Genomic DNA, 20,451 nt, shown 5'->3' on the forward strand with positions numbered 1-20,451 from the left:
AAAGTAAAGTGATTCAAAAGATTAGAGTGCGAAAGTATGAAGGGAAAACAAAAGGGAGGATTATAGTGCAATTTTCATTTAAAGGACATGGAAGGAATTTTTAATAATGCTTATTATATATTATTATGAAGAGGTGGAGATAACCACACCATTTTCCACCCATTTTTTCAGCCCAAGTTGGTCAAGAAGAGAGGAGGAGAGTTTTGATTAAAAACCAAGCAAAAAGGAGGTGAAAATCAAGGAATTTTCAAGTAATTCTTAAGAAAATGTTAGTTATCTTCACTTCCTCCTTCTTTTCTATGGATTAATTTTTGAATTCCATGAACTTTGAAGTGAGGTGCTTGCTTGTTCATTCTGATTTGGTGAAGATGAAGTGATTAGAATTGAGTTTAAGGTGATTTAAGATGATTGAAAGTAGTTATGCATGAATTCAAAGTCTAATTTGCATAATTCACCAAGATGGATGATTTTGAGTTTGTACTTGATATGCCATGACCTAGGGATTCTGATATATCTTATATTATGATGTTATGTAAGTAATAGAAGAGTTGAATTGCATGAATTTGTGCTGGAAGTGAGTTGAGAATGCTTAAGCAAACATATCATTGTTGGACCTATTACAGTTGGGCTGTCTGAACTTCAGCTTCTGTAATTGACCTACTTGACTAAGCAAATGAACTTCAAAATTCATGAAATTTTATTTGGAGATAGGCAGAGATTTTGGGTAGGTCATGTTAAAAGGGAAAGGCCATTGGATAAAAGGAAATGGAGTTATACTGAAATCAATGCAGGCTGCTCAGCATGAGAAAAATTGAAATTCAGATTCTATAATTATGTCATTTGACAATGCAAATGACCTTTAAAAATTATGAAATTTTACAGGGCAGTACCCTAAGATGTTGGGAACATGCTGTAAAAATTTCAGGGCAAATGAATATGAGAAAATTAAGATATAGCCAACGGAATGCAAGCTGCTCATATGCTGAAATTCTGCATTTCATAAACATTGAATGAATTTAGCATGCTATTGACTTCTATTGTTTTAATTGTTAGTAGTATGTTTCTAGGATGTGCTTAAGTGTTGGATATGAAGTGTTTCATGCTTAAACTAAGGTCATATGACACCTAGACAAGCATAGTGAAAAGGAAAGAAAAAGCATGATACTGCATTCTAATGCTTAATTTGCATTCCTATAGAAGTGCATGTGTGTATATTGTGTAGTATGAAGTTAATATGAGTATTAATCTCATGCTACAGCTTCTGAGAGAAAGGGAGTTGAGGAGAGGGTGGTTGCTAGAGGAAAAAGGTTAGGGGAGCCTTCTAGCTCAGGTTAGTGTACTATTCCTTTCCTACTTTTGTTTAAACAAAATGAAATTGATTTTGCAAAATATTTTCAATGGATTTGCTTTATGAATTATAACTATAACAAAAACATATTAGTGATTTCATAAGTTTTTAAAGAAGAAAAAGATTTTTTTGAAAGCATACGACCTAATGTGAATACTCAAATTTTGAGGCTCAAAAAGCCTATTTTCCCGGACTGCAAACAGTCCGGCCGAACCGAAGGCCATTCGGAAAAGTTCGCCGAAAGTATGCCAATATGGTACTTAAAACGTCCGGAAAATTACGAGGATCGCAGAACTGGTCCCAGAATATTTTTTGGAGGTCCGGAACTCCCGAAAAAGCCTTCGGAACGAAAAACTAGAAAATGGACAGGCCACAACGGCGCCGACCGCCGGACACGGCGACGCCGGCCATGGCGGCAGCTGCCGCCCTCAGAGGCGGCAGCAGCTGCCCTCCATGGCGGTAGCGGCCGCCCTCCAGCCCGATTTTTGCCTATAAAATCAGCCCCGGCACTCCGTTTTTAGGCACTCAGTCTGTGTTGACGGACGCTCCTTCTCCCCTATGCTCCTTGCGATTCTTTTACTGCTTTTCTGCATTTTAGTATAGGCTTTTTATTACTCTGCTGTTGTGATATTTGGCCACTTAAATTAAATTAAATTAAATTAATATTCCCCAAACGAGGAGCTTAATCCGGAGTTTTTCAAGCTGAAGCTAAGAAGCGGCCGCCGATTAACTCAGGTACATAAACGAAACTCTGCCTATCTAATTTTAGCACTTCATGCATATTCTTCTTCTACTCCAATTCTGATTTAAACTGCTGCATCAATGCATTCACGTCATCAATTATGCAAATAAACTGCCTTAATTAAATATGATTAAGCTTAAATGCCCGATTAATTAATAATCGTGGTATTAAAACCTAAATCCGACAATATTGGCTAAAGTATCTAGTCTATCAATGACTATGGTATAATCGCCTTTATTTCGAACAGTTCGACTTAAGTCCAATTAATCAATAATTGTGGCTAAACAGCCTTAATTAAACACGTTTTTCTTAGCAATAAATTGCCTACATTGCAATTCAATTGATCTCTTTTGGCAAACAAATTGCCTATACGTGAGATTAACCATTTTTTAGCGACAAATCACTTAAATCAAAGCTTTGGCAAAATGCCTTGAATTAATCAATCTTTTGGCTAAAAGCCTTAAATCACTCATTTTGGCTAAAAGCCTTCAAATATTTAATTTTGGTGACAATCGCCTAAATCACATCAACTTTTGGCAACAAATTGCCTAAATCAATCTTTTTGGCTAAAAGCCTTAAATCAACATTTTTGGCAACAAATGCCTAAATCGAATCAATCAATTCTTTGGCAAAATGCCTAAACAAAATGCACGAAGCATACACACACTCATGCATTAAGCATACCCATTCAAAGCCCTTTAAAAAAGGCCTACCGAACTACGTCGACTTTGATCTTCCATTCAAAACGGAAGTACGTAGGCACGTTTGGGATTTAACCCCGAGCGGCAAGTCGAAATCACTTAAACATTCCATTGGTCCAATTACCTTGCAAAGCATTCATTTTTTGGTTTGTTCATCAACATGACATGGTCTCGGGATCCACCTCGGGTTCGTAGACTATGCCTTAAACATTGGGATAATTAATCTAGTAATTAGGTTAATTAAAATTGGAGTCAACTTATGGTTTTTTCCTAGTTTGCCCTAAAATAATTAAACAAGGTGGCGACTCACACATTCACGTGCATTTCTGCCCTTAGTCATATGCATTATATGCCTATTTACTGGGGAGGGGTTCACACCTAATGACATATGTAAATGAATTTTTTTTATTATTATACCTTGAAAGAGGAGGATGTTGGCCAATTGATACCTGTAGTATGAGGGGTGGCCGTGACTGAATGATTTTAGTAGTGTTTGCGAAATGAAATGTTGCCCATAGTGATTTTAATATTATTACATGAATGGAATGGTTTAAAAGTCTTACAGCTGATATAGACATGGTTATTACCCCGAATATCACTTCATTTGTTGGAGTTGATATTACGATCGATTGAACATGGATATCATCACTAGATGATATATGATTGATATGAAATTCTCCCTCCATGTTGAGGTTGTAGATTGCTCCCTCTTCTGTTGAAATCATATCACAGACTGAGGTTGTAGATAGCAGGTCTAGATGTGCACATTAGACACTGATGGCCCTCGGAACTGATTCTATAAAAGCTGTAAAGACTACATTATGAATTTATGATTTAAATGGTATTGTTTTTTTTATTATTATTTCCTTTAACATGGTGGGTTTATGACTTATGATTCATTATTTCATATAAAGAGTTTGATTTGATAAATTTGTGTTTATTTTATTATAGTACACCACTAAGCAAAATGCTTAGCGATAGTTGCTTTTGTGCTATCGCAGGAAAAGGCAAGAATAAAGAACTAGGAGAGGATCATTTTTATTTGATGTAGATAAAATGCTACTGATGTAGCTATTGTATATTTGACTTCTTTTGGAATATATATGATGTATTAAACATTAACAGAACATCTATGTATATTTGAGCAGATACATGTAAATTATGATTGTATGAATTTCTATTATGTATCTAAGGTTTGAAAAGGATTTTAGTATGTAATTAAACCATCCATGGGCTTATGGGTTATGGAACCATTTTATGTTTTTGATAATATAATTGATGTTTAAGAAATCATATTGAGCTTAATGGAAGTTATGTTTCATATGTTTAGTAAATTACGGAAAAAAAAAAAGACATTTCTTTATAACAGATGAAAGAACCAAAAGGAGTTTTACATTTAATAATTAAATCTACTTTTCTACAAGATATAAATGAATGAATCAACAGTATTAAGTCCCTTGTAGTATACTTAGTAAGCATTTATAAGACTTAAGTGCTTATTAAGTATATTACGGGCGACATGCCATGTCTTACAGTAAGGTAAGGTGTGACAGCGTGACAAGTTATTTCTTTCATAAGCATGCAGTCTTTGCTAATGGAAAGTATTTAGACAAGAAAGCTTAGGCTAGTTGTTCCCAAGTAGTGATAGAATTTGGTGGCAATGAATTCAACCAAGCTTTCACTTTATCGTTCAAAGTGAAGGGAAAAAGACGTAGTTTGATGGCATCCGCTAGTACTGAATACATTTTAAATGTATCACATATCTCAAGAAAACTGGCTATATGAGAGTTTGGATCCTCATTTGGTAATCCACAAAATTGAACACTATTTTGGATCATTTATAATAAAGTAGGTTTAATTTCAAATTGGTTAGCATTTACTGGTGGATGTACTACTCCTTTCTGTGAACCATTTAGGCTTGGAGTAACGTAATCCATTAACCTTTGCTGTGGTGGATTTTGTTCAGCCATAACGCTTGAATTTCTTCTTTTCTTTTTCCTTTTTTTTTTTTTTTTGAAAGAAAATGTTCAATCTCAGGCTGACAATCTTCCAATTCACTGGTTGAAGATCTAGTACTTGGCATATAAGTTATTCAATATGTGCTTCAGCAAAAATTTTGAATCAAAGGTAAGTTGGTATTTGATAAAAATGTTGTAAATCATACATAAGAATTTTCGTTAAATGACAAAACACTGTTCCCCGACAACAGCGCCAAAAACTTGTTGCACTCCTTGATTACCCACAAGTATACGGATCGCAACGTAGTAATAAAAAGATCGATCCCATGAGGAACAGGTTATGTCCGCTTTACTACTTATCCTTAACACTTATGTTTACAACAATAAAATATAAAATGATTTAAACTACAATCCTATTTAATTTATAATTAAATATACTACTTAATTTGATAGATAAAAGTGTAGTAGCATACTTAGAAGAATTGATTATGCACTGGATTTTCTTTTTCCATAACAAAATGTGTAACATACAATAAATGATTCTTTAATCACCTATGGTAAAGTATAATTCAACCTCTCGGTATAGAATTACTCTATTTATTATATGTATCTCTACATACAACAAATGCCTTACTTTGTCAAATATTGAGCCTAGTTCTTATTCTTTGATTATTTCAATAAGATAGATTTAAATTTGACAATACAAGTTAAAGATTCATATGCAAATCCAACTAAATGAATTCTATCTCTTTGATCTTTACTAAATTATTTCTTTCTGATAATATAATTAAGTAAAATTGATTAAACAAAGATCAAAAGATAACTTAAAGAACTTTTATTGAATGAAACCAAATAATATTGTTGCTTTGCGTAGAAAAGTAATGAAGAACAACATACAAAAAGTCTTTAATAAAACAAGAGAAGGATATAAGTAATCAAACTCAAGCCTCTGGAGGGTGTCACACCTCGAGGAACTCTTTGATGTTCTTTGCACAAACAATAATAAGTGACTCTCGTCAACTTATTTCTAAGTACTACTTTACTTTTCTACTATATACTAATACTGGTTTTTTCTTCTATCTTCTTCTCTCTTTCTTTCTGAGTTTGTCTGAGTGTGTTCCTTTTCATTTGGATTGCAATTTATAGAAAAGGAGGAGGATGTTGGTTATGATGGTGATTGGTTAGCCAAAAGGTGCTTCAGATGACTCTTGTTGGGAAAAGTTCCGACCTGTTCATGGGAGGACATGATTTTCTAGTGAAAAGGTAGCAATTGACGTCTCCTGGAAACGCAATTCGCGCTCGCGAGTTTAAAGGTCGCACCCGCGATCGTCATTTATGATCTTTCTGCCTCTTTTGGAGTGCTCCTCACGCTCGCGCATTTTAATGTCGCGCTCGCAAATTATGCTTGATGTCTTCTGGACCTTCTGCAATATAGATTGTGCCCGCGCATTTTGGGATTGCGCTCGTGAATATTCATCTCTTCCTATGCCGCGCGTCTTCATTTGCTATCACGAATTTGCTTGGCAAGACTTCTTTTTTCCATAGTCAAATTTTGATCCTTTTTCTTCATAAAAGCAAGCATTTCCAATCCTTTGCTCAAAATCCATTCCTAAAACAACTTTGAACCAAAAACAACACAAGAAAACGTAAAATGTATAAAAACAAACACACAATCATGCAAATCATGCAATTATAACTTAACAAATTTTGCCCGCATTGCGAGGCTATCACTGATCAGTCTCAACCTCATTTGACTTGCCATTTCATTGTTTTTTCATACTCTCATTTCTTTTCAATTACCATTAGGATGTTACCATGTGGTTTTCCATACAATCCTTATCATCAGATGCACATGATGATGCTAGTCTCCCCATACATGGTCGGCGGTATCATAGACTATCCTCACAACTTCATCCCAATTCCACACAAACAAAGAACTTCATTATTACAACACATCTAATCAAAAAGTACAAGTAATGCAAGTTCATCAAACAATTAAATAAACAGTCATATGCAAGTATATAAGAAAAATAAATAATAAATATTAGTATAAATATAATATGGATAAGTACTAATAATAATTCAATGAACATAACTTTATATCATGAATAATTTATGCATGATAAGGACTATATGCACCATTTATTATTACTCACCATGATTAAAAAAAAGAAGAGAGTCTTGTTTGGATTCTGACTTATTGAAGCAGTGGATGAACTACTCGAGCGATCTAAATGAAATGGAATTGAAAGCAAAAGAAAGAATTAAATAAATAATTAAAAATAATGAATTATTCTAAATAAATCTAACACTCTCTTTAACAAGATTCTGTCGAAATTTCAGTAGAACTTCGCCTAAAAATAGGAATATCTTCATTTTTAAACAATAGCAAATATCAAGTATTTATCAATCAAACTCACACAGTCCACTCATCGAGCAATTAATTAAGTCAACGTCCATCCTCCTTAACATCAATATCAACATTAATCATAGTCATGGTAATTCTAAATCGCTTAGATTCAGTCTAAATAATCAAAAATTTATAAGAACATTAATACGCTTACTGCTCTACTAAAATATTTATAATTCCTTTATTAAAATACACCAGTAGTTAATGTCACCTTATTAACCAACTAAATTACACTTCTAATGTAAATCCTCATTCTATTAGTGCAAATTTCATAAAATCGATATTGTAGTGGCTGTCATAATAAGGACTTTCCAAGCTTAAGCTAATACTTAAAATAGTTTTTGAAATTGTGTTTTAGTTTCTAAATTGCAAGTCACAATTTCAACACCTCTCATGCAACAACATTAAACTACAAATTTCTTAGAATTTCCATATAAACGGTAAACTACTATTTTAGACACAGAAAAAACAGAACGTTACAAATAGCTTATAGGATTAAATCAAATATCCTTAAAATAGATAAAATAAATAAATAATTCAACACTAGCTAGTTAAATATGTTGTATACTTTTGTAATCATATACTATGAGGAAGCGGCGAATAGATTGTGATTGAACTTAACAAATACATAAATATGAACAAGTTAAGAATTGATAAGGTACTAGTTTCAATTATACCCTAATAGCTAATTGGATGATATCATAAATCGTTTTGTATCGATGCATTTTTATAAATTTGTGGTTTTTAAGTTTAATGATAAGTTTCACTTAAACTGATTCTTGACCTTCTATTATTTGATTTTTTTTCTCCATTTCAATTTTCAATTGTTCGAGATTCAATTATTCCCGGTATGTGTTTACGTGCACACTTTTTTATATGCAAAAGTCTGTATATTAATATGGATTGAAGTGAAGCATTTTAGAGGTTTAGTTAAATTCTCTATGCTAATGGCTTACAAGTTTTAATATTAGTTATTTTGTTAACTTTATTATTGATTAGCAAGATCAACATTATTATTAATTAGCAAGATGCAGTATTAATAAACTAAACTAGGCAATTATATAAGTAAACTAAACCATAGACTTAAACTATGGACTAATGTCATAAAAAAAGGAATATATATAAAAGTTTCTTTAATCAATAGTAAAATAAAAGGCAAATAAAAATCTTATTTTAAGTTAAATTAAGCTTATTTAAATTGAAATAATATAACTTAATAGAATAAATTTAATTTATAAAACATAATGTTCCTAAATTAATAAAGTATAAGTTAACCTAATTTAATATTATTTCAGTTAAACAAGTCTCCTAATAGCTTTCCTTCTTATTAGTTTCTCTATGTTCTCGTGGTTTTTGTTAGTAACTCTTTTCCTTTGAATTCTCCTTAACCCATCAACTCTTTTACCTCTGAAAAATCCTATGCATATAGTGAGAGTTGAAAGAAAAGGCAATTGATTTTGAAGATTCAAGCGTGGTAGGAGAAAGAAGCTCTTCTAGGGTAATCTAAAATACTCTGTTTACTTTCCCAAAATTTCTTGCAAATTTTTTATTTCCCTCTTCTATTTTATCTTGGTTATAGCTAATTTGGATTTGGAGATAGGAACATGCATGCAAATAAATAATTTTTGGTATTCTTAGCTAAATAGGATATATGTAATCCAAACGTTGGAACTCACGTACTTTGAATTCGGAAATTAATTTTTATAACTAAAATGAAGATTCAAAATGCTGGGATTTTAAAGAATCAAACAAGATCTAAATAATTTGAACTTTAGAAAAATACGCCCACTTTTTGGAAAAATAATAAGACCCATTCTAGGTCTGATTCCCTGATGTTAATAAGTCTAAACAGACATATAGAGGAAGTATGATGTGCTGGGATTGAAAAAACATCAATAGGTATTTGAAGTGATGTATTAAGTTATGAAAATTTGGGTAAATTGATGAGAAAATAGATCAAAACTTAATATGTATGAGGCTAAATTGTAGGAGATATTTATAATGCTAACAAATTTTTTAGAAAAATATTTATTTTAATCCTACAATGAAAATCAAAGAGCAATACTGTATTTATCACGGTCAAGAAAATTTCAACATAATTACATGCCTATTGATTTTTATTACAAAATATACATTTTCAATATGCTTATACTTTGTCTCTTGATTTTAAATAAAATCATATTGTATTATTGTCATGGCCCAAAACCATGGGCCGGACCGGCACTAGGGCCTAGGTAAGCATAAGGCCCCCAATACCCGTCGTAAGCCTGAATCACTAAGTTCAATCACATCACATTAGATTAGAGGAATAATAAGCCCATATTATTTTATATAACCAATCTTATGATTACATTATATCTTGGCCCAAATCCAGCATTTCAAATATTTCATAACTTGGGCACAATTACATTACACATTATCTATAATATGGGCTAACAGTCCGTATATCCACCTATAGTTCTCTAAATCATCAACCTACAGTTATCTGTTCACATGATTATACTTGTACATAATTGGATTTATCATGATCCTTGTTGGCTCAAGGGTCAATTCCATCTTGAGATTCTGATGATTATGCAAAACGAAATAAATTTAATATTTTGTACTAATATTATTTTATGCAGATTTATTTATTTCTAAATATGGAAATTGATAAAGAAGGCAAGTTCCTACAAATCCAAGATTAATTGAAGACTATGAAGAATAGTGAAGATTTTTTTTTTAGTATCTTAGGATTTATTGTAGGATAGAGAGAATATGCTTTATAAGCACAAAAGTGTTTCTTCTCTCTCTCAAAAATGATTTTCGAAATATTACCTCAAATAATAAAAGTCAAAATCTCAATTTTCAGTCTCTTACCTAAAAGAAAAAGATTTTACCTTAAATATTTTTGGTAACAAAATATTTTACATCTTTTTATTTTCAAAATTATTTTATAAAGAAAGTCCAAAATCTTGCTTTTATTCGCTTACTTTAAAAGAAAATATTTTGACAAAAATATTTTTGACAATAAAATCTCCGTATCTTTTAGTTTGGAAAGTCAAAATTCTTCTTTAAAGGCTAAAGATTACACTTTCTAAAACGGGATCTACATTCCTTTATAAAAGGCGTCTTCTTCTTATGAAGATGTGGGTAATTCGTTTTACAAGAGTAAGAGTTAATTGCTTTAACGTTTTATCTGTCAAAGCTCTCTCTCAACCCCCTTATTTCTTTTCGTCTTATTGGCTTCAAGAAACATTTTTAAGATAAAAGAAAATTTTATAACATCTATTGAAAAACAGTTTTGTTCTTTAAATTGATTTTCTAATCTTGATTTTTATTTTTTCTGTACTTATATGTGCATTTATCTCTATCGTATAGATTCTGTAATCTATTGCAGATAGATTTTTTATTTGAAAAACTTTTGTATAATAACTTAGGTGAAAAGTTATTGTGAAATAAGTTATCAAGTGACCTTCTCCTTGTGTTCTAATGTCTTGATTTGAGTTTCTGCTCTCTGCAAAAATAGAAGAGGTTGAGATTGACTAGAACCTTTAGAAAATCTAGTGAGACAAAGGGTAAATCTAGGTGTTAACCTATTGTCTTGTACTATTGGTATGTCTCTTACCCTTGAAAAAAGATAACATAGTAGAGGATCTCAAGCTGAGTCTTGGGGAGTGGATGTAGGCGAGTTAGTGCCAAACCACTATAATCGCTGTGTTTATATCTTTTTATTTTATGAAGTTCTGCTTGATTCCATTTTACTTACACTTATGTTAATCTTTTAGAAATGCAAAGTTGTTAATGATTTTATGGTTCTAAACTCAGATAAGCTTTATCTTTATTGAACATTAGAACTTTGGATTTTCGCATTTTGATTATACCAAGTTCTAATCTATTCTTCTATATTTAGTATAAATCACAATTTGAAATTTAATCAGTTTTCTAAGTTTGCTTAAAGCTTTGTGAAGCAGTTCTAAAATTCAACAACTGTCTTTCATTGAATCTTTAATAATTGTCTAAGCTTTATGAAGTAGTTCTAAACGTAATAACTTTCCTTCATAAAGTGTTTTTGAAATTGATTAAGATTTGTGAAACAGTTCTAATCTATAGCTGCTCTTTACAAAGTCTTTCTAATCTTGCACTAAGCTTTGTGAGGAAGTTCTAATCTTGATAACTTATTCTCATAAATGCTTTCTATTTCCGCTGCAACAGAATTCTGTTTTTGTTTTTGAAAGTTATATATATATATATTTGTTTTTAAAACCCAATTCACTCGCCTCTTAGGTTGTGCCATACATATACGGAACCCACAATCATATAATAGGAATTATCATAGCCCTACAACTGCGGAGTTCAATATCAAACCGTAATGAATAACTTCTTGTACATAATGCTTACAATTTAAATAATTACTGGAATTAGGAAATTAGTTTTCTAGCTCTGCGGTGAAGAAAACAGGCTTTAGCCGGAACAAAGAAGAATCTGCTCCCTGGAAAAGTTAAAAAAAAAAGAAATGAGTTTTAGAATGAATAATAAACACTGCATAACATAAGCATTCACACGAAATGCATCCTAAAGTACTAAAATGCACACACAGCCAGTCACGCATATGGCACAACATCAGCATCCACAAGTAATTACATCTTCAGGTAATCAAACATGGCCCATCCTCTCATGACGTGTGCACCAAGGAGCCGATCTCTCATACATGGCTGACCGGTCTAAACCTCACTTGATCAGCCTTCTAATTTTTGTTTATACTCTCTTTTCTTTCCATACTAACAGGAGACCACCCTGTAATTTTCCTTATAATTGATATCATCAGATGCACACAGGAGCGCCGATCTTTCCATACATGGCCGACGGTATTGAAGACCACTCTCACAAACCCAATGGTGACCCACTTCATCCCAATTTCACACAAACACAGCATATCATCATCACAACATATCTAATCAAACATGGCATTTAAATGCAAGCACATTAAATAAACAAATATTGTTGTGCAAACACATAAATATGCACATATATAATTAAGTATAAAGTAATGAATATTTATGCTATAACAATAAAAATAAATAATTACTAATTAAATAAATAGGTAATTATAGCATTATGCGATAATGTAACTATGCATGATGCAGATGATAGTGCACTGTTTATTAGTATTCACCGTGACGAGGAAGAGAGGAAGCTCTCAAATTTTGATTCACAAGAGCGATGAACAAACTCGGATAATCTAATAAATTATAAATGCAAAGGAAAGAACTAAAGTAAATAAAGAGATTTATTTTAAATATATCAAATTAAAGAATTATTCCAAGCAAACCTATTAACTTATCCATTAAATACAACTAGCCTAAATTCTTTTGAAATTTCGGCAGCACCTTCCCTAAAAATAGAACTAATTACCTGCTTAAATATCAATAATATTATATCCATCAACCATTACACATACAGTCCATCCATCGGGCAATCAAACAAATTAATTTCTCTTCCTCCATATCAAGTAATAGTATAAATATTTAATCACAATACAAAATTTTAGTTATTAACAATCCAAGTTTTAAGCATCACCATTGGTTATTTACTACTTATACAAAATTATCCTTAGCTTTGCTATTTAAGGTTAAGCCAATACATAAAATAACAAATAAATGAAGATAAACATTTGCGTAACCTCCACATCCTACTAGTTTAACGTATCCATATATATATACCTGTAACAACCATATAACAACTATAATTCACACTTTCTTTTCTTTTCTTTATCATTATATAACTAAGATCCCGAATCCAGCTTAACAATATGTGAATCATCATCCCCGCCAAGCAAAATTATAGGCAACAAACCCATTTTATTCGTTTCTCAATCATAAATAAGCATTTATACATCAATCATCATGGAATCTTGAAAGTATGTTCATTTACATATATTTATCCTTCTAAAACAACACAAAAACTCAAGGTAATTGCTGCCAATTCACAAAAAAAAAAAAAAAAAAAAAAAAAAAAGAATAGAGTTTTTCTATATTAAAATCATGGATCGCACTAACCAACTAATTCCAAGCAAGAATTAAATTTATAACCTTAATTGTACCATGTCAAACAATAATCAATAGAAATAATTGAAAATAGCTGCTGGTTTTTACCAAAATTTCTCAGTACTCATTAAACTTTGTCATTAGTACCTTTACACTCACAACAAATTATAAAGAGCACATTGGTTCCATCAACATAAACTTGGATCAAGCAAAAACCAGTGATTTCCGCTAGCTATGGGCTGCCACTTTATTAAAAAAGCCTTAAGTTTTTCTTTTCTTTTCTTTTCTTTTTTTTTTTTTTTTTTGTTAAACTCATACATTGTATAATGGTTAACCCATTTCCAATCAAGAACTCAATTTACAACTTCATTTGCTTCATATCACAAATTTAGTTCAAGAAATCAAATAAAATGGCTGCTGCCAACCTAAGAAAATCATGTTTTCTATATCAAAATCCATACTATAAACACTAGTTGACTCATTTACCAATAAAAACTTAATTTATCATATCAAATGCTTCATATCAAAGCAGAAATTTTGAGCAAATAGCTAGGTTGGCTGCTGCCATATCACAATCATTCTAATTTTTCTCACAATAAACACCCTAATTACACATTTCCTTGTAAAATGTAGTTATAGTGTCAATTAATAGTCAAAAATTAGATTTTCCCAGCTTTTAATCGTGTGAATAGTATTTCAGGAACCTAGCATTTCTCATTCATGATTCTACCAACCCTTTCCTCAAATAAACTATTGAATAAGTTAAATAATTGAAGGAAAAGGGATCATATAGAGCCCAAGGTTTAGAATGAGACAATAGTTGAGTATATTAAAATGAACGAAAACAGCTCTAATTTGCCCAAAATGCGCCACTGCCGACGACAGCTTGACCGGACATAGGAGGACGATGGCTGGAAATGAAAGGAGAGAGAGGTATTGAAGCGTCGCTGTCAACTGATCGTACTTGGCTTGCCGAAAAATCAAAGAGGAAGCAGAAAATGCAACTGAACCTACTGCGAGCCCGGATCGCACCTTCTTGGTTCACTGAGCCAGTCGGAACGGAGCGAGAGAGGGTCAAAGCTACGCCATCGTTGAGACCGCCTAGCATCGCTGGAGAGCCGAGGAAGAGACCGCGACACGGTTCCGTTCGAGGCAAGGTCACTGATCTTCCTGCGATTGTTGCTTTCGCTAGAAACGAAGGGAGAGAGGGAAGGAGAGGCTTGAGCTGCTGCGGCTAGGAGGCGACAGCGAGGAGGCGCTAGTCTTGGTGGTCGGAAAAATAAGAGGAGGCGAGGGGGAGGGTGAGGTCGCACTGAAAATGGATAGGAGGAGGGTTTCTAGAATTGTGTGTGTTTTTTAATTTTGGTTTGGTTTGATTCGGTTAGGGTTTGGTCCAAATCATGGTTTTTGTGTGGTATTCAATTTCCAATTTGTTTTCATTCAGATTTTCAATTAATTGTGGGGTTAATTCAACTATTTAAATTATATATTTGCATTTAACTCGTTAAATAAGTTTGTAGGGTGTTAAATTATTAAAATTTTAAATGAAAAATTTTGAAAATAAAAATTCAGATTGTTTCAATTACCTTGAGCATTTCCCCTTTTAGAACAGGATTAACATAGAAAACAAATAGTTTTATAGTGATTGAAAGTTCAAAATTAATATGTAAGCATATGAACAAACAGATTGTTAGACATTAGCACAAAAAAATAAAAAATACTCACTTTGGCAAATGAATGTTATTACCAACAATGTAGCTTATTGAAAGTACTTAGGAATACTCACTTTTACAAGATCTACATGTTAAGAAGCTTCCTATATTTGCCTTGATGTTTTAATCATAAGGTTTTATTTTCCCATTTCTTTTTATAATACACACTTATTCATCTTAGTTAAAATATGGATTAGCAATTATAACATGAATATTGAAGCATTTGTTTTGTACTCTTTTTTTTAAGTTTTTAGATATTTTGGTCGTGATGGACAAGACATGGATGGAAGAACATAATAGACTTAGTACACGATATTTGCAAGGAGTTGTAAATTTCATACAATTTGCTCTTAATTATTCAAAAGATGGGAAATTTGCATGTCCTTATACAAAGTGTGTCAATGCACTTCAAGTTACATAAGATGTTGTTATGGATCATTTGTTAAATCATGGGGTTTCACCTAGTTATAAGCATTGCTATTGTCATGGAGAATTATTCTCAAACAACAAAGAATTTGCTCAATCACAAATGGAACCATCTACTTCAAATGTTTCACTTGGTGTTCGACAATTTATAGAGGATATGGCATTAGGAAATACAAATATTGGGCACTATGATCTTAATTGTGATTTGAACAACCAATCTTATGTTGAAAATTTGAATGAAGAAGCAAAAAAATTTTATGAGTTTTTGAAAGAAACTGATGAAAAGGTATTTGAAGGATGCAATAAGCATAGTAAGCTTTCATTTATTCTAGAGTTATTTCACAATAAGTGTTTGCATGGGTGCAGTAACAAATCCAACTGTTGCTTAATACATTGAGAGAAACATTTCCAAGTGGAGACAAATTTCCAAAATCCTCATATGAGGTTAAAGAACTCATTAGACAATTAGATCTCTAGTATGAGAAGATTCATGTTTGTCCTAATAATTGTATGCTATTCATGTTTGTACTATTTGTGGTACTATTGATGGGAGACAAATGGAAACGATTTTGATATTGGGTCAAGTAAGAAAAAGAAAAAGAATGCAAGAAAAGGTACTCAGATGGTTTCCACTAAAACCAAGACTTCAAAGAATATTATGTGCTCACTGTGAATACCCAAATTTTGAGGCTCAAAAAGCCAGTTTTCCCGGACTGCAAACAATCCGGCCGGGCGGGAGGCCATTCGGAAAGTTCACTGGAAATATGCCAATATGGTACTTGAAACGTTCGGGACGTCGCGAGGATCACAGAACTGGTCCCAGAATATTTTTTGGAGGTCCAAAACTCCCGAAAAAGCCTCCGGAACGAAAAAATAGCAGAACCACCGGCCCGGCCGTTGAGCTCAGGCGGCCCGGCCGCCCAACCCGGCGGCCCAGCCGCCGAAACAGTCCGTTTTTGCCTATAAATGGAGGCCCGGTGTGACCTTTCAACTCATTCAGTCTGTGTTGACGAACGCTCCTTCTCCCCTACGCTCCTTGCGATTCTTTACTGCTTTTCTGCATTTTAGTTTAGCTTTAATTGCTTTCTTGCTTTGTTAAGTGGTCATTAAAATCAAATTAATTAATTTTCCCTTAACGAGGAGCTTAACCTGGAGTTAAGAAGCGGTCGACGATTAAATCAGGTACATGAACTAAACTCTGCCTATTTAATTTTAGCACTTCATGCATGCTTCTCTTTTACTCCTAATAACTCTACAACTGCATAAATGCATCCATGTCATCATTAAGCAAACAAATTGCTTCAAGTAAATAAATTTAAGCTAAATGCCCGGTTAATCAATAATCGTGGTGTTAAGCTTAAATTCGACAATATTGGCTAAAAAGCCTAGTTAATCAATAACTATGGTGAAATTGCCTTTATTTCGAACAAATGCGGCTTAAGTCCAATTAATCAATAATTGTGACTAAAAGGCCTTAATTCAAACACGTTTTTTCTTGGCAATCAATTACCTACATTACAATTCAGTTAGTCAATTTTTGGCAAACAAATTGCCTATAAATTAGACTAACCATTTTAGCGACAAATCGCTTAAATCAATTCTTTGGCAAAAATGCCTTAAATTAATAAACTTGTTTGGCTAAAAGCCTTCGAATAATAAATTTTGGCGACAATTGCCTAAATCACAACATTTTTGGCAACAATTGCCTGAATTAATCTTTTTCGCTAAAAGCCATTAAAGTCAACACTTTTGGCATCAAATGCCTAAAAATCAATTCTTTGGCAAAATGCCTAAACAAAATGCATAAAGCATACACACACTCATGCATAAAGCATCCCCATTCAAAGCCCTCTAAAAGAGGCCTATCGAACTACGTGGACTTTGATATTCCATTCAAATGGAAGTACGTAGGCACGTTTGGGATTTAACCCCGAGCGGCAAGTCAAAATCACATAAACACTTTCACTGGTCCAATTGCATCATTTACCCTGCAAAGCATCCATTGTTAGGGTTAGTTCATCAGCATGACATAGTCTCGGGATCCACCTCGGGTTCGTAGACCATGCTTTAAACCATTGGGATAATTAATCTAGTAATTAGGTTAATTAAAATTGGAGTCACTTAGGGTTTTTTCCTAGTTTACCCTGAAATAATTAAACAAGGTGGCGACTCATACATTCACGTGCATTTCTGCCCTTAGTCACATGCATTCACATGCCAATGATATATGGGGTAGGGGTCCACACTCACAATCAGCATCTTCAATCCAATGGCATTTTGATGAACGTAAAGACGATGGGTAGTTAAGGAATCCTGCTGATTCATAAGCATGGAAATCTTTTGATAACAGATACAAATACTTCTCAGATCCTCGCAATATTCGATTGGGTTTGGCAAGTGATGGATTAAATCCATTTCGTACTATGAGCATTGCATATAGTACATGGCCAGTTATCTTAAATGTATATAATTTGCCTCCTTGGTTATGTATGAAGCAACCTTCTTTCATATTATCATTGCTCATTCCTAGCCCTAACTCTCCAAGAGACAACATTGATGTGTTCATGCAACCTTTAATTGATGAATTGAACAATTTATGGGATATTGGTATTGACACTTATGATGCTCATAGCCAAAATATGTTTCGTAAGCATGTAGCATTATTATGGACAATTAATGACTTTCCTGCTTTTGGCATGTTATCTGGTTGGAGTACAAAAAATAAATTTGTTTGTCCATCTTGTAGTTTTGATACTTGTTCAATGTGGTTACAAAATGGTAGAAAGTATTGCTATATGGGTCATTGTTGATTTCTATCTATAGATCACCCATTTCGGCGTGATAAACGTAACTTTGATGGTAAGGAAGAATGGAGAAAACGCCCAAATCAAAGAACTAGAACTAATACCTTGGAAGAATTAGAAGGCAATACAATTATAAAGAATGCAAATGGTGAGATTATCGTGTTAAATAGTCTTTAATATAGCCCAGATCTATTGTTCATAGAATTTGTTTGATAGAAATAGACAATAAGCGGAAGCGTACCTTGATCTATAACAGCAGATCTATATTATGGGTTACCTCGTTGCGGCAGTTTGATTCTTACCGTAATAGCAAATCTATGCTTCTTCCTCTGGCCTTTTGTCTGTAAGTTTTCTCTCAATGGTCAGAGAATAATCAACAGCTACGGGAGTTTCTTTTATGAGCTCTCTCAAACAAGCTATCACCGTATGTGTTTGAGACAGCCGTCACACTCTCTATTTTGTTTTTTTTTTCTGTGTTTAAGCTGTCGATTCCTTTTACTTTTATAAGGCAGAGGAAGGGTATTAAAACCCTAACTGGCTCTTATTCATTAAGCCCAATAACCATCATCTTAGGCCACCTTAATTAGAATCAGCCCTTTAATCACATGGGCCACATATAGATTATTAAATAATCTAACAATCTCCCACTTGGCCCATGTGCATTTCTTGAGTCTATCATGTTTACCTTAATTAGAATTAAGATGATCGGATTAATGGCGGTCACAAGTCATTAATCGACATGATTCCTTCCATATATCATAGACCACTTCAATTCATAAACTTTAATGGAGAAACTATTCAACAAACAATACATTGTCACAATCAAATGTTATTGTTATCTCACTCAAACCATTATTGTATACATCTATAATGTGGATACCACATAAATAAGCAAAAACACATCTTTAATTGAATTCCCAAGTGTCACAATAATATGAGCAAAATAACCATATGTATATATATATATATATACAAGTCTGAACATCATGCTAACAAGGACTTATCTATAATGCCCATTCTATCAACATGGCCAGTGAAGATTTTGGGCGGTAAGCCTTTAGTTAGTGGATCCGCTATCATCAGATTAGTACCGATATGCTCAATTGACACTTTGTGTTTTTGCACTTCTTGTTTCACAGATAGGTACTTTAAATCCATGTGCTTTGCACCCTTAGAGTACCTATCATTCTTAGAGAAGAAGACAGCTGCGGAATTATCACAGTAAATTCTCAACGGTCTAACTATACTGTCGACAATGCCTAGACCTGAGACAAAGTTCCGCAACTACCATGCATGAACAGTGGCCTCAAAGCATGCCACAAATTCAGCCTCCATTGTGGAAGTAGCAATGACAGACTGCTTTCCACTTTTCCATGATACTGCTCCCCCAGCTAGGAGAAACAAGTAGCCAAATGTAGATTTTCTAGAATCTACACAACCGGCATAGTCTGAATCCGAGTATCTCACCACTTCTAGATGGCTGAACTTTCTATAAGTGAATATATAATCCTTAGTGCCTTGTAAATACCTAAGTACTTTCTTTGCAGCTTTCCAATGTTCTATTCCGGGATTAGTTTGATATTGCCCTAACATTCCTATGGCGAAACTAATATCCGGTCGAGTACATGTCTGAACATACATTAAGCTCCTAACCACTGACGCATATGGAATAGACTCCATCTCTTTATATTCCAAATCATTATTAGGACATTGCATTTCGCTAAACCTATCTCCTTTCTAAATTGGAACTATTCCTGTGGAGCATTTTTCCATTTTGAATCTCTCTAATACCTTATCAATGTAACCTGTTTGAGACAATCCTAACAGTCCTTGTGACCTATCACTGAATATTTCTATTCCAATCACAAAGGATGCCTCTCCCATATCTTTCATTTCAAAGTTCTTAGAGAGAAAACCCTTTACATCATGCAACAACCCAACGTCATTCGCAGCAAGAAGAATGTCATCAACATATAAGACTAACATGATGAGCTTGCTCCCACTGACCTTCATATAAATACACTGATCAACAGTATTTTCTGTAAAACCATATGAAGTGATGGTATTATTGAACTTAAGATACCATTGGCGGGAAGCTTGCTTCAGTCCATATATTGACTTCTTTAACTTACACACCAAATTTTCCTTTCCTGTGACCACAAATCCCTCTGGTTGGTCTTGCTTCAGTCCATATATTGACTTCTTTAACTTACACACCAAATTTTCCTTTCCTGTGACCACAAATCCCTCTGGTTGGTCCATATATACTTCCTCCTCTAAGTCACCATTAAGAAAGGTTGTCTTCACATCCATTTGGTGAAGCT

At 33.2% G+C, this 20,451-nt stretch overlaps 1 pseudogene; it reads left to right on the forward strand.

The window, feature by feature from the left end:
* The first annotated feature begins 15,880 nt into the window (after window positions 1-15,880).
* Window positions 15,881-18,304, forward strand: LOC149496243 (uncharacterized; annotated as a pseudogene).
* Window positions 18,305-20,451: the final 2,147 nt, after the last annotated feature.

The sequence above is a fragment of the Jatropha curcas genome, chromosome 5 (assembly GCF_041381405.1).
Source record: "Jatropha curcas cultivar XTBG-Jc1 chromosome 5, XTBG_Jcur_1.0, whole genome shotgun sequence".
In the NCBI taxonomy this organism is placed as follows: Eukaryota; Viridiplantae; Streptophyta; class Magnoliopsida; order Malpighiales; family Euphorbiaceae; genus Jatropha; species Jatropha curcas.